The following is a 15,538-nucleotide window of genomic DNA, read 5'->3' as shown; positions in this document are numbered from 1 at the left end:
TACCCACCTATTACTGCCCAAATGCACCTGATATCGAATTTTAAAGCCTTTTTGATACAATAAAATTGGGAATACGTTCCTTTTTAAACCACATACCTGCAGCACTGGATCAACTTTCTTCATTCTACTATTGTTTGCCGTGGACCGTTGCGGAGATCCGAGCGAGGCAGAGGTGTCGGGCGTTGGACTGGTGAGCTGGAGGTTTCCTCCCCCTATTCTAATACACGCTTTGCCTGTTCCTAACTTGCAGATGTAAGCTTCCTTCACTTCACCCACGGCCTACCCTCTATTTCGGAGGCCGTAGGATGAGGGCGGCAATTCAGGATATGGACTGGGAAGAACTAATGTCAAATAATGGAACAAATGATAAATGGGAGATTTTCAAATCTACTTTGAGTTATTATAGTGCAAAATTTATTCCTATAGGTAACAAGTATAAACGACTCAAATTAAACCCCACATGGCTTACACCTTCTGTGAAACGGGCAATACACGACAAAAAAAGGGCATTTAAAAAATACAAATCTGAGGGTACAGCTGTAGCCTTTGTAAAATATAAAGAGCTTAATAAAATCTGTAAAAATGTAATAAAATTAGCAAAAATACAAAATGAAAGGCAGGTGGCCAAGGATAGTAAAACAAATCCCAAAAAATTCTTCAAGTATATAAATGCTAAAAAGCCAAGGTCTGAACATGTAGGACCCCTAGATAGTGGTAATGGGGAGTTGATCACAGGGGATCAAGAGAAGGCAGAGTTACTAAATGGGTTCTTTAGCTCTGTATATACAACAGAAGAAAGAGCAGGTGATGTAGCTGGTGCCAGTGCTGTTAATATATCAGTTGATATACTGAATTGGATGAATGTAGATATAGTCCAAGCTAAATTAAATAAAATAAATGTGCACAAGGCCCCGGGACCAGATGGGTTACACCCTAGAATTCTTAAAGAGCTTAGTTCAGTTATTTCTGTCCCCCTTTTCATAATATTCAGAGAATCTCTAGTAACTGGTATAGTGCCAAGGGACTGGCGCAGCGCAAATGTGGTGCCTATTTTCAAAAAGGGCTCTAGGGCTTCCCCGGGTAATTATAGACCAGTAAGCTTAACCTCCATCGTGGGGAAAATGTTTGAGGGGCTATTGAGGGACTATATACAGGATTATGTGACAATAAATAGCATTATAAGTGACAGCCAGCACGGTTTTACGAAGGACAGAAGTTGTCAAACTAACCTAATCTGCTTTTATGAAGAGGTGAGCAGAAGTCTAGACAGAGGGGCTGCTGTGGATTTAGTGTTTTTGGACTTTGCAAAGGCATTTGACACTGTCCCCCATAGACGCCTAATGGGTAAATTAAGGACTATAGGTTTAGAAAATATAGTTTGTAATTGGATTGAGAATTGGCTCAAGGACCGTATCCAGAGAGTTGTGGTCAATGATTCCTACTCTGAATGGTCCCCGGTAATAAGTGGTGTACCCCAAGGTTCAGTGCTGGGACCACTATTATTCAACTTATTTATTAATGATATAGAAGATGGGATTAATAGCACTATTTCTATTTTTGCAGATGACACCAAGCTATGTAATATAGTTCAGTCTATGGAAGATGTTTATGAATTGCAGGCAGATTTAAACAAACTAAGTGTTTGGGCGTCCACTTGGCAGATTAAGTTTAATGTAGATAAATGTAAAGTTATGCATCTGGGTACCAACAACCTGCATGCATCATATGTCCTAGGGGGAGCTACACTGGCGGATTCACTTGTTGAGAAGGATCTGGGTGTACTTGTAAATCATAAACTCAATAACAGCATGCAGTGTCAATCAGCTGCTTCAAAGGCCAGCAAAATATTGTCTTGTATTAAAAGAGGCATGGACTCACGGGACAGGGATGTAATATTGCCACTTTACAAAGCATTAGTGAGGCCTCATCTAGAATATGCAGTTCAGTTCTGGGCTCCAGTTCATAGAAAGGATGCCCTGGAGTTGGAAAAAATACAAAGAAGAGCAACGAAGCTAATTAGGGGCATGGAGAATTTAAGTTATGAGGAAAGATTGAAAGAATTAAATCTATTTAGCCTTGAAAAAAGACGACTAAGGGGGGACATGATTAACTTATATAAATATATTAATGGCACATACAAAAAATATGGTGAAATCCTGTTCCTTGTAAAACCCCCTCAAAAAACAAGGGGGCACTCCCTCCGTCTGGAGAAAAAAAGGTTCAAGCTGCAGAGGCGACAAGCCTTCTTTACCGTGAGAACTGTGAATCTATGGAATAGCCTACCACAGGAGCTGGTCACAGCAGGGACAGTAGATGGCTTTAAAAAAGGGTTAGATAATTTCCTAGAACAAAAAAATATTAGCTCCTATGTGTAGAAATTTTTCCTTCCCTTTTCCCGTCCCTTGGTTGAACTTGATGGACATGTGTCTTTTTTCAGCCGTACTAATTATGTAACTATGTAACCTGCAGTGTCCACTTTTTGCTAAATTCAGGGAATCGGATGCCCCAAAGTGATGGGTCACTCCTTTCTTTGCGCACAGCAACTGACCTTTTCTCCTTCATGGATATGACCTTACCAACTGGCAGGCCCTGGATTTCGCTGAACTGGAGCCTCCACAGTCCCTCAGACAGAACACTGCACCTGTCCTGACCCCAGCGAATGTCAACTTCGCTCGTGAACTATACTAATACACAGAATGCTTAAACCACCAATTGTGATGCTCCTACCTTCTGAGATGGTACAATGTTGCAGATTAATTATTCTCTAGGTCTAAAAAGTGTAAAAAATATGTGCCAAATTTTGACGGTTTATTGCAAATATTATGTTTGCACCTCACTATACACTTTAAAAAAAATAAAAAATGGGTCTTAAAGATTTCATCTGATCGGAACATTCTTAACCCCTTAAGGACGCAGGCTTGTTTTGGCCTTAAGGCTCAGAGCCCATTTTTCAAATCTGACATATTTCACTTTATTTGGTAATCACGTCGGAATGCTTAAACCTAGCCAAGCGATTCTGAGATTGTTTTCTCGTGACACATTGGGCTTCATGTTCGTGGTAAAATTTGGTCGATATATTCAGCGTTTATTGGTGAAAAATTGCAAAAGTTAGAATTTAGAAAAAATAGCATTTTTCAGAATTTAAATGCATCTGCTTGTAAAACAGACGGTTATACCACCCAAAATAGTTACTAGTTCACATTTCCCATATGTCTACTTTAGATTAGCATCATTTTTTGAACATTCTTTTATTTTTCTTGGACGCTACAAGGCTTAGAACATAAACCGCAATTTCTCATATTTCTAATCCTTATCCCTCTGACATAGATTTTAGCTCGGATTGGAAGGCATTGTTAGACAATTGTCAATCAGGTGCCCTGAAATTGCTCCTCTGTAAGAGAACTTTTGTTAGTGACTCTTTGAAAACCGAGATCTCCTTGATTAAGGATAAGTTGTTGTTGAAATTTTCTGACCACCCTGATTTCTCTAAAATAGAATCATCCATTAATAATAGGCTTAATACCTACGAGAAAGATCTGATTCTCCGAAAATCTAATAAATTCAAGAGGGATCGTTGTGAGCATCAAACTAACGCCATTGAGGATAACATTGCAGATTTAGCACCTATGATCGATATCACTATTGATCAATCCACTACTAGCAAAGAAATAGCTGGAAAAAAGTTTTTTTTCCCCCTTACCGAGGGTAGATCTCGCAGATACCCCCGCAATGATTTTCCAGAGGGTGAATCACGCAGGTTTTCACCCCATGGTAGAACATTCAAAAACAGCCACAGGAATATGTATTCTGTTGAGCTCCCTACTAACCCTACCCGCTCTGACAATTTTTCAGTAATGTCCCACACTACTGAATCTATGTTTCCTCAAACCAAGGTTAATTCTAAGAGCACTGTTTCTACCCGCTCCAAAGTTACTGATTTTATGCCTTCCATTAACCATCTTTCGGATATTCCTGTCAATGCGTTTAGGTCCTCTGAATTAGAAACGCGTTTATTACAATTTCAATCCACCCTGGAAAATCCTTCAACTCCTATTATTATTTCACCATCCTCAAATATCTCCATGGTACTCTCCGTACATGATGTATCTACATCTCTGTTACAATTATCCACTCATGATACCTCCACCAATCCATTGGATAACTCTTTCCCCACGAATATAGAAGGAGCTCGTGCCACATCACCCTCCAATGATGCACCCCATGGTAACTATGATCCCCCTCCTTTAGCTCCTATATCCTTTCTGGATACCACCACTTCTTTTTTAGGACTCTCCTCCCAATTAACCATGCCACCTGTTACACCCACTATCAACAGCGACGACCAACTTGTGACTTGCCTCCTAAGCCCGAAAATACAAACTATCACATTTTTTCCCACTGGTACAGAAAATTTCCATAAAAAGAAAATTAGATACAGAGGAGGTCGCAAACGCAATAAAACGACCCCTTTCCACAACTCTAAAGAAACATCGGACCAACCACTAAAAATGAAACTTTTTAACCTGTCCTCCCACATGTTGAATCCACATGAGATCAGTTTGCTCAATAAAGGCCTTTCCTTTTGTCCAGTCGCATCACCCAATAATTTTGATCTCTTCATGGACCTCAATAGGTTCATTCGTAAACTAACTCTTACTAGACATTTTTCTCTCTCCAAAATGGTGCCCACATCTGCAACATCTGTCCCTGCGCCTGAATCAACCACATACGATTTTGCTCCATCAGTTATCACCACTAATCTCAAACCAAAATCCTGCTTCTATCCCCTGCACCATCAGGGCTTCCTTTTAGAAACTTTTTCCACTCTTGTAGGTAATGAGTTCAGAACTCTTGGCAAACCTGCACACAAATCTGATAATCTCACATATCAGGAAAGAAATTCCCTTAAAACATTGGCGAAAAATGAGAATATCGCGATTCGTTCAGCTGACAAAGGAGGAGGCATTGTAGTTATGAACAGAGATCAATATTTGGGGGAGACCTACAGAATTTTGGGAGATACTAATTTCTATGTTCCATTGACAGCGAATCCCTTACATGACCATTCATTAAAATATGCTAATCTAATTGAGACAGCCTTCCAAGATGGCATTATTACAAAAAAAGAAAAGGGCTTTCTCCATATGCCATTTCCTAGCTTGCCATTTATGTACCATCTTCCCAAGATACATAAATCCATCACTAATCCCCCTGGACGCCCCATCATTTCTGGTATTGGGTCCTTGACCAGCAACCTTTCCCATTTCGTTGATCTGCATTTACAACCCCTAGTGGCCGGCCTATCTTCATATCTCAAGGATTCTACGCAAGTTATTAGAGAGCTTCTTGCTATCAATGTAACTAATCTCATGCACCCCATTAATTTTCTCACTGCAGATGTCACTGCTCTATACAGTAATATCCCCCACTCCAAAGGCCTTGAAGTCATTGAATCTGCTCTAAACACCAAAACTAACATGCCCTCTGTTCAGATTGATTTTATCACCAAATGCGTTCATTTTATTCTCCACCATAATTCGTTTAGCTTCGATAAAATTTTTTACAAACAAATAAAGGGGTGTGCTATGGGTTCCAGGTTCGCACCCTCATATGCCAACCTCTATATGGGTAATTTTGAAGATCACTATATACACCATGATCATCGCTTCAAAAATAAAATTTTAATGTATAAACGCTATATTGACGATCTTCTCTTCATTTGGATGGGTAATGAGTCTGAGGCTGCATCTTTTATTGAATTTCTTAATCAGAACACATATGGGCTTTCTTTCACACATACTTTTTCATCCACGTCCATTGATTTTCTGGATTTAAATATTTATTTTGACATTACCTCCAATAAATTTAACACGAAAACTCATTTTAAAACGGTAGACGTCAATAGCTACCTCGATTTTAATAGTGCTCATTATCCACCATGGATCAAGAATGTCCCGTTTGGTCAATTTAGGAGGATTAGAAAAAATTGTACTACTAACATTGATTTTAATAAGGAATGCAATATTTTAGAAAAAAGATTTAAACAGAAGAATTTTCCAACCAATCTCATTAAAGGAGCTAGACGTAAAGCTGCCCTACTAACCCAAGCATCATGCATTGAGGAAAAAGTAGATAATAGGACTGCCCAAAATTTTAGCAATAATTTCATAACCACATTCAACAGTGGTAATAAGAAAATTAGGGAAATCCTAGAGAGGCATTGGCACATTTTGACCAGTGATCCCTACCTTAAGAGTGAATTGCCCAATAAACCTGTAGTTACTTTTAGACGTTCTAAATCTTTAAAAAATATTTTGGCCCCAAGTAGACTGAGCAATCCATCTACAACCAGCTCCACTTTGCTCCCTAAATTATTAGGCTCTTTCAAATGTGGCCATCAACGCTGTATGTGCTGCGCTGTGATCACCCATAGAGCCACAAAATATACATCCACAGTGACTGATGAATCTTTTAAGATTAATAGTTTCCTCAATTGTGGGAGTTCATATATTGTTTATATGCTTGAATGCCCCTGTCGTTTACAATACATTGGCCGCACTACTCAGTGCCTGCGAACCAGAATTAATAGTCACAGGTTCAATGTCACCTCTGGTTTTATGAAACATAGTGTTTCACGTCATTTCGCCTCCACTCATAATAATCTTTTTAATGAAATAACAGTCACACCCATTGAACTAATTTCATCAAATACTGCAAATAGATTTAATAAACTTAAGCAGCGCGAAAATTATTGGATTTTTAAACTCAGGACTCTACAACCATATGGTTTAAATGATCTCACTGAATCTTCCCTAGATTAATTATCTTTGATAAATAGTTTGTCCATCCATTCAACAGTAATTTCTGTGCTCGTTCATTCGGGTCCGGTTTTTCCTCACATTTGCGATTGTTTTGCACTTCCTAGCTCCATGTACTCCTTTAAATTCGTTTGGCTCATAATTTAGGTCATTTCGATACAGCGGCTTTTTTTGGCAATTAAATAAAGATTATTAGTGCCTTCCCTTTCTGCTCTTTATTTTCTTGATACCCCATTTTTCCTATAACTCCCTTATGTTTAAGTTTGATTTTTTCCTTACCTAGCCCCCTGATGATATCTCTATAAATTGGTGGTTATACATCCCTTTCCCTTTCCCTTTATCCCGTTTTTATGTCTATAATCCGTTTATTTATTTATTGTACTGTATCTACATCATTGGATTCCAGAACTGTATATCATTACATTATTGTATTCCACAATTGTATAGTATCTCATCATAACATCAGTTTATAATGGTATCTTATTGTATCGCTATTGTTATCATTTTCCCAGTACAGTTTGTTATGCCGGTTTTTCTATCCACAAATGCGCTGTCATTTTAGCATACTTTTTGATGCTATTATTTTCAGCCTTTGTTTCAGATGTTTTAACATCATTCTGTTATCATCATTCTGTCCTTCCAAAATCATTCATATGGTTTTTAACATCCATTTGGATGCTATCATTTAAACATCCATTTGGATGCCTTCTTTTCTAAGTAAATCTTATTGCCGCACATATATATATATATATATATATATATACGTTTTACTGTAGATTTGGATCTTTCTTTTATTCTTTTTCTTTTATAAATGTCATATTTTTTAATCTAACATTATGTATTTTTTAATCATAATTTATCCTATTTGTAATTTTACACCCTATGTACCATTATTGTTTTGTCGGCTATGTGTTTTCCTTCTATGCAGTTGCGTATGTTTGTCATTGCTGCTGTCCATGGTCCTGACCGCTGATTATACCATCTATTGCCTCGTGTGAACTGTTACATTCCTTTTCATTCGTGACGTCATCTGAGAACTTTGACCCCAGTCACATTGGCGGGTTTTTTTAATTGTTCAGTGTGTATTTAAACTGTGCAGATGTTATGTTTCTTTTATGGCCTGATGAAGATGCCGGTGCGGCATTGAAACGCGTAGCCTTGTTTCTAATAAATCACCTATACCTTACACTTCCTTTATGCTCATTGCTTCCCCGTGCAGCAGCGCCTTGGAGACTCTATTTTTTATCTGTATATCAGTATATCATATTTTTAAGAAAATTTCAAAAGCCTTTTTTTTAAGGTACCTCTTCAGATCTGAAGTGGCTTTCAGGGGCCTATGTATTAGAAACCCTGATAAAACACCCCATTTTAAAAACTAGACCCCTCAAAGTATTCAAAACAGCATTTAGAAAGTTTTTTTTTAACCCTTCAGGCATTTCACAGGAATAAAAGCAAAGTGGAGGTGAAATTTGCAAATTTCATTTTTCTTGCTGAATTTCAATTTTGTTCAATTTTTTTTTCTGCAACACAAAAGGTTTTACCAGAGAAACACTATTACATATGTATTGTCCAGATTCTGCAGTTTTTAGAAATGTCCCACATGTGGCTCTACTGCGCTCGTGGACTAAAACACAAGCCCCAGAAGCAAAGAAGGACCTAGTGCATTTTGAGGCCTCTTTTTTATTAGAATATATTTTAGGCAGCATGCCAGGTTTGAAGAGGTGTTGAGGTGCCAAAACAGTAGGAATCCCCCAATAGTGACCCCATTTTGGAAACTGCACCCCTCAAGGAATTCATTTATGGTTGTTGTTACCTTTTTGACCGCACAGTTTTTTCACAGCACCTATTTGAATTGGGCTGTGAAATTAAAAAAAATGTCATTTTTTCCAATAAGATGTAATTTGTGATCAAAATTTCTTATTTTCTCAGGGAACAAAATACCCCATTTTGTTGCCCAATTTGTCCTGAGTGCAGCAATACCCCATTTGTGGTGATAAACTTCCATTTGGGCCCATGGGAGGGCTCCGAAGGAAAGGAGCGCTATATGTTTGTTGGAGTCCAGATTTTGCTGGATTGGTTTTCGGGTGCCATGTCGCATTTGCAGAGCCCCAGAGGTATCAAAGCAATGGAAACCCACCAGAAGTGACCCCATTTTGGAAACTACACCCCTCAAGGAATTCATTTATGGGTGTTGTGACCATTTTGATCCCATAGTTTTTTCACAGAACTTATTTGAATTGGGCTGGGAATTAAAACAAAATTAATTTTTTCCAATAATATGTAGTTTTGGCTGAAAATTTCTTATTTTCACAAGAAATAAAATACCCCATTCTGTTGCGCAATTTGTCCAGAGTGCAGCAATGCCCCATTTGTGGTGATAAACTGCCGTTTGGGCCCATGGGAGGGCTCAGAACGAAAGGACCACCATTTGGCCTACTGGCGATTTTCTGGTGTGAAGTCATGTATGCAGAAGCCCCTGAGGTACCAGTACAGTTGAAACCCGCAAGAAGTGACCCCGTTTTAAAAACTACACCCCTTAAGGCATTCATCTAGAGATGTAGTGAGCATTTTGACGGGAGACATACACCCCATAAACTGTAATGTGGGTTCTCACGGGTACGGCAATACCCTCAATGTGGCTGTTATCTGCTGCCTGGGCACACAGCAGGGCTCAGTAGGGAAAGACAAGGTGGGATAAGCTGTGCGGAGTGCATCAGGGTAAGTAAAATTGGGGTAAATCTTAAACCAAGGGATGTATGATAAATTTTAAAACACTCTTTCATACAGAGCTCTGGTTTTTCGGGACACGCGTCACATTGATATATTGTGTCCTCCCTTATCCCCCTCTTATAGCAGACTTTACCTCTTTTGACTTTTTCCCTTCTTGCCAGTTTGGGGAACTTCTCCTGGAAAGTGTTGCCCTGGTACGATGTGTGTGGCCTCGCTTCCTGAAGTACTGGGTGCCCCCCCCCTTCCTGGTCCCTAAAGATTAGTTTCTTGATAACCACCTCTTGAAATTCCAGGAAAGTTCCCCTCTGGCCTGTACATCGATGTAGCACTTACACATTGTACAATGCCATCTGATGTGCACGGCCAGCTTCTTATACCACACCGCATGACACTGTAAGGCTTCAGGACTTGATCTGACAAGTCCACCCCTCCCATGTACCTATTGTAGTCCAGGATGCAGTCTGGTTTGGGGGTCTCTGTACTGGTACCTCGTACAGGTACATGGGTACTGGTGTGGCATCTCTCTTGTCTTGTACTTGACACACAATATGTTGCTGCTGGATTGTGCCCTGCTCTCACCCCTTGTTTGCCCAAGCAGAGTCTTAGGGAGGCCTCTCCGGTTTCTTCTAGCAGTGCCGCATGCCGCAGTACTTCTGGAAGCAAGGCAGTTGAAGAGCGGGACGCTGGTATAAAAATTATCCAGGTAGAGTTTGTAACCCTGGTCCAGCAGTGGGTGCACCAAATCCCAAAAATGTTTGCATTAACTCCCAGTAAAGGGGGGGGGGGGGTATTCTGTGGGCTGAATACTGGTGTCCTTCCCTTCATATATCCTAAATTTGTAGGCATACCCTGATGCACTCTCGCACAGCTTATACATTTTCACACCATATCTTGCCCTCTTACCCGGCAGGTACTGGCGCAATTGAAGCCTCCCTTTAAAATGTACCAAGGACTCATCAATAGAAATACACTTCTCGGGGGTATATGCTTGGGAAAACCGGGCACTGAAACTGTCTAATAGGGGTCTCCGTTTATACAAACTGTCAAAACTGGGGTTATCTCTGGGTGGGCACGGCTCATTATCAGTATAATGTAAGAAGTGAAGTATTGCCTAATTTTATTTATTTTTTTAGGTTCCAGTTCAGATCTGAAGTTGCTTTGAGGGACCCATATATTAGAAACCCCTATGAAACACCCCATTTTAGAAACTAGACCCCTCAAAGTATTCACAACAGCATTTAGAAAGCTTATGAACCCTTTAGGTGTTTCACTGGAATTTAGAGCAAAGTAGAGGTGAAATTGAAATTTTTTTTTGTCAGAAAATCCTCTTTATACCATTTTTTTTATAACACAAAAGGTTTTATCAGAGAAACGCAACTCAATACTTATTGCCCAGATTCTGTAGTTTTGAGAAATATCCCACATGTGGCCCTAGTGCGATAATGGACTGAAGCACCGGCCTCCGAAGCAATGGAGGTCCTAGTGGATTTTGAGGCCTCCTTTTTATTAGTCACCATGTCCGGTTTGAAGAGGTCTTGTGGTGCCAAAACAGTGGAAAACCCCCAAAAGTGACCCCATTTTGGAAACTAGACCCCTTGAGGAATTCATTGCAGTTTTCTTGGGGTGCATGCGACGTTTTGATCAGTTTTTATTCTATTTTTAAGTGGCGTGGTGACTAAAAAAACAGCAATTCTACTATTGTTTTTTTATTCTATTTTTTTTTACAGCGTTCACCGTGCGCTATAAATGACATTCACTTTATTCTGCGTGGCGATACGATTATGGCGATACCAGATGTTTATACTTTTTTTTTATGTCTTATGGCGTTTGCACAATAAAATACGTTTTGTAAAAAATCATTTACTTTTTGTGTTACCTTATTCTAAGAGCCAGAACTTTTTTATTTTTCCATCAAGAAAGCCGTGCGAGGACTTATTTTTTGCGTAACGAACTGTAGTTTCGACCAGTACCATTTTTTAGGTACATGCAACTGTTTGATCTTTTTATTCAATTTTTTGGGAGGTGAAGTGACCAAATAATTGTGATTCTGGTACAGTTTATTATTATTTTCTTTTACGGCGTTCACTGCGCGGAATAATTAATGAAATAATTTTGTAGTTCAGGCCGTTACGGACGCGGCGATACCAAGTATGTATAGTTTATTTGTTTATATATTTTTATTAATAATAAAGGACTGATAAGGGAAAAGGGGGGATTTTGACTTTTTTATTACTTTTAAAACTTTTATTTTTACACATCTTTTTTTTTAACTTTATTACTTTGTCCCACTAGGGGACTTGAGGGCAGGAGGCCCTGATCGCTATTCTAATACACTGCACTACATGAGTAGTGCAGTGTATTAGAACTGTCAGCAACTCACTGACAGCAAGCATAGTGGGTCCTGACTTCGTCAGGACCCAGTAGGCTTCCATCGATGGCATTGCTGGACGCCATTGTTTGGTGTCCGGTTGCCATAGCCACCATCGCCAGCCGCTATCGTGTAGCAGGCTGGCGATTGTAGCTTAACCCCTAAAAAGCCGTGATCACTATTGAACACGGCTTTTAAGGGGTTAATCAGCGGGGACACAGCAATCGGTCCCCGCTGTAGGAGCTGTGACAGCTGCTGTACGAGACAGCAGCTGTCACAGCTCCTGTATGTGTCGGGAGAACGGCCGAAATGGCCGTTACTCCCGCAACGTAATAGTCCGTCGCTGAGCGCTAACGATAGCACGACGGATTATTACGCCGCTGAGCGTTAAGGGGTTAATGACCCTTTTGCGCGTTAATGACCAAAGATTGGTGGTTTAAGTGGCTTGTGATATAAGTGGAGTTATAAAACCCGGAGTTTTAAACAGGAGTTAAAGCCCCAGTAAGTACTCTTCTTTTACTTTGACAATTGTTCACTGTTTTGTTGTAACTGGGATAATGGACAGCAAGATTGGAGGTTTTCTTCAGTGCACAGATTACCATATGTATGCACGACTGGAGCCGGAGTTCCAGGGTGAATACCTCTATGGCAGCTGTGAGCATGTTGTTCACCTGGAAGCTCGCATTAGAGATCTGGAGGAGCAGAATGCAACACTGAGGGCGATATACAATCTTGAGCGGAGCATGCTGCTCACGGAGCACGCAGTTAGTGGGTTAGAACTGGAGGGTGAAGACATGGGTGAGCAGGATCAGGTAAGTAGCTGGGTTAATGTAGTTAGGGGCAGTAGAAAGGGGTCAAAGAAAAGGAAGGCCAATCCTGTTTCTGACATTCCAAGCAAAATTGCCAAGTTGGGTGATGCGAGGGTGTCGGTATCAGAAACGGCAGCCCTAGTGGATACTGATCTCCCGAACAGCCGGGAGAACAGCCCAGCTAGTAGTCGGCGGGATGGTAATGCAGGTAAGGCAAGACAATTGATAGTTGTAGGGGATTCTATAATCAGGAAGACGGATAGAATAATTTGTCGCCAAGACCGCCTCAACCGAATGGTTTGCTGTCTCCCTGGTGCCAGGGTTCGACATGTGGTGGAACGGGTGGACAAATTGCTGGGAGGGGCTGGTGATGATGTATGTGAGAAGCGATATGAAGGTGAGTGTGTATGATACATTAGAGGGTGAAAATTGTGAGGAGGTTGAAACCTTGTGGGTGGAACTAGAAAGGGAGGTAAACACTGAAAAAAATTACTTTTGGTGTAATCCTATAGACCCCTTAATATAACTGAGGCGATGGAAGGTCAGCTATATAAACAGATGGAGTGGGCTGCACAGGCGAGTACTGTATTGATAATGGGAGATTTTAATTACCGGAATATTAATTGGTGTCATGGTTTGGCTTCAACTGCAAAGGGGAGACATTTCCTCAACCTGTTGCAAGAAAATGTTATGGGCCAGTTTGTGGAAGACCCAACTAAAGGTGAAGCTCTGTTGGATCAGGTCATTTCTAATAATGCAGAGCTTGTTGGGAATGTCAATGTTCGGGAAAACCTTGGTAACCGTGATCACAATATAGTTATATTTTACATATACTGTAAAAAACAAACACAGGCTGGGAGGGCAAAAACACTTAATTTTAAGAAGGCCAATTTCCCCAGGATGAGGGCTGCAATTCAGGATATAGACTGGGAAGAACTAATGTTAAATAATGGTACAAATGATAAATGAGAGATCTTAAAATCTACTTTGGTAATTATACTGCAAAATTTATTCCTATACGTAACAAGTATAAAAGACTAAAATTAAACCCCACATGGCTTACACCTTCTGTAAAAAGGGCAATAAATTACAAAAAAAAAGGGCATTTGAAAAATACAAATCTGAGGGTACAGCTGTAGCCTTTGGAAAATATAAAGAGCTTAATAAAATCTGTAAAAAGGTAATAAAATCAGCAAAAATACAAAATGAAAGGCAGGTGGCCAAGGATAGTAAAACAAATCCCCAAAATTCTTCAAGCATATAAATGCAAAAAAGCCAAGGTCTGACCATGTAGGACCCCTAGATAGTGGTGACGGGGAGTTGGTCACAGGGGATCAAGAGAAGGCAGAGTTACTAAATGGGTTCTTCCGCTCTGTATATACAACAGAAGAAAGAGCACCTGATGTAGCCGCTGCCAGTGCTGTTAATATATCAGTTGATCTACTGAATTGGAGGAATGTAGATATGGTGCAAGCTAAATTAAATAAACGTACACTAGGCCCCGGGACCAGATGGGTTACACCCTAGAGTTCTTAAGGAGCTTAGTTCAGTTATTTCTGTCCCCCTCTTCATAATATTTAGAGATTCTCTCATGACTGGTATAGTGCCAAGGGACTCCCACAGGGCAAATGTGGTGCCTATTTTCAAAAAGGGCTCTAGGTCTTCACCGGGTAAGTACCAGTAAGCTTAAAGGGTTATTCCCAAGTTGACTCAATTTTTTTTTTTAGACATTCTAAGCAGGAAATGAATTTGAAAACATTTGCTGTTAAAAAAATTTAAAAATTCATTTCCTAAGTACCTTTTTTTTACACTTGATAACTCAGCAAGTGCTGGTTATCTTTTCTAAAAAGGGGCGTGAGCGGCTCGATGTCAATCAAGCCGCTCTGCTCTGCAGTGTGCGTGCTCCCGATGTTGCTAGATACTGTAGTTCTAGCAACATCGGGAGAATGTTCGTCTCAAGCGGGCATGGTAAGCCCGATTGAGACGAACTTACCGTGAATGTCCACTACACTACATTCACCCCGTTTCGGCAAGCCACTTTTCCATCACCCTCCCGGTCACTACATGTAATTTTTTTTTATCCGCCGCACCGGTGCTGCATCAGCACCCGGCGAACAACTAAAAATATATTTAAAAAAATAAACTCACTTAAGACGTTCTAACGGCGCTCTGAACGGTCCCGTCACTTGCCATCTTCCTGCTACTTGGCGCCGCTCGCATTCATAGTAACAATGCATTGTGGCGCAGATGACGTAATCATATCAGGCACACGTGATTACGTCATCTGCGCCCATCGCTCTGTTATTGTGAATGGGAGCAGTAAGAAGAAAAGTGACGCGACCGTTCAAATCTTTGTGGGAACGTCTTAGGTGAGTGCATGTATGTTGGCATGTATGTTTATATATATATGTGCATGTATGTAATTATGTTTGCATGTATTTGTTTGCATGTATATATTTGGATGCATGTTTGCATGTATGTATGTTTGCATGTATTTATTTTTGCATGTATGTTTTTTTATATATATATATATATATATGTGCGTGCATGTATGGAATTATGTTTGCATGCATGTATGTTGGCATGCATGTATGTTGGCATGCATGTATGTTGGCATGTTTTTATGTAATTATGTTTGCATGTATGTATGTGCATGTTTGTATGTAATTATGTTTGCATGTAATTATGTTTGCATGTATGTATATATGTGCATGTATGTATATATGCACATGTATGTTTGCATGTATGTATATATGTGCATGTATTTATTTTTGCATGTATGTTTATATATGTGCATGTATGTAATTATGTAT

General features: G+C 39.9%; 1 protein-coding gene across 1 annotated transcript in view; it reads right to left on the bottom strand.

Annotated features, from left to right (window-relative positions):
* The window catches only part of TTC39B (tetratricopeptide repeat domain 39B), a 335,062-nt gene extending 320,145 nt beyond the window's left edge, over positions 1-14,917 (bottom strand). The window contains exon 1 of the mRNA XM_075826659.1: positions 14,874-14,917. The gene's annotated coding sequence lies outside the window, so the exon portion shown is untranslated. The remainder of the gene's footprint in view (positions 1-14,873) is intronic.
* Between the last annotated feature and the right edge of the window lie 621 nt (positions 14,918-15,538).

This window comes from Rhinoderma darwinii, chromosome 1 (genome assembly GCF_050947455.1).
Source record: "Rhinoderma darwinii isolate aRhiDar2 chromosome 1, aRhiDar2.hap1, whole genome shotgun sequence".
In the NCBI taxonomy this organism is placed as follows: Eukaryota; Metazoa; Chordata; class Amphibia; order Anura; family Rhinodermatidae; genus Rhinoderma; species Rhinoderma darwinii.
This window is presented reverse-complemented; position numbering and strand designations above follow the sequence as displayed.